The sequence below is a fragment of the Octodon degus genome, unplaced genomic scaffold (assembly GCF_000260255.1).
Source record: "Octodon degus isolate 3935 unplaced genomic scaffold, OctDeg1.0 scaffold00091, whole genome shotgun sequence".
NCBI classification, from domain to species: domain Eukaryota; kingdom Metazoa; phylum Chordata; class Mammalia; order Rodentia; family Octodontidae; genus Octodon; species Octodon degus.
Window position 1 is genome coordinate 10857974 of NW_004524667.1, and position 747 is coordinate 10858720.

At 45.2% G+C, this 747-nt stretch overlaps 1 pseudogene; it reads right to left on the reverse strand.

The window, feature by feature from the left end:
• LOC101561688 overlaps nucleotides 1-476 on the reverse strand; it is an 8992-nt pseudogene extending 8516 nt beyond the window's left edge.
• Nucleotides 477-747: the final 271 nt, after the last annotated feature.

Sequence of the window (747 nt, forward strand, 5' to 3'; positions counted from 1 at the left end):
TTAGAAGCCTCATCAAAATTCTCCACAAGATCTGGAACCTCATCATCATCCTCTTCTCCAGTAGCAAGCGGTGCTTTTCCATCCACAGATTGTTTGGGCAGAGCTTCAGCCAGTCTCCTTAAACTAGTCAGACTGTCTGCACCAAGCTGGTTCAAGATACTGGGTAGCATTTCTGTCGGTTGTTTCATCTCAGCGTGGCCTGCAATGGTGAAAGTGTTTGCTGCCAGAGATGCCTGAACTTTTGGGTTGTTGAAGTGGATCACTGTTCCCTGGTTTGTAAACATATTCACTCCTCAATACCAGAGATATTGTTTACCCCTAACTTCTTTAATGAGAACTGAAGTTTTTTTTTTATCATCTGCTGTGGCCGTTCTATGAACCACCTTCTTCTTTCTGCGAGCAGTTCCTTTCCCACCAATGTGCACTTGTGCCTGCAGTTTGGTGAGTTTTTCCTGGTTCATGATAGTTTCTTTCATCTTGTCAGAGAAGATATGGGGCAGCATGGGAGACTAGAGCTGGCACTTGGGGGTCTCGGGCAGACCAGCTGAGATTAGGCGCACACACACGGGGACCGAAGATGGCAGCTAGAGGAGGGAGGATTTCTTCATCTGCATCATTCTAAAGTTTGAAAGTGGGTCTTTTTTTCTTTCTTTTTTCTTCCATTCTTTCTTTTTTGATACAGGGTTTCACTATGCAGCTCAGATTCATAGTGATCCTGCTGTCTCAGCCTCCCCAGTGCTGAGATTA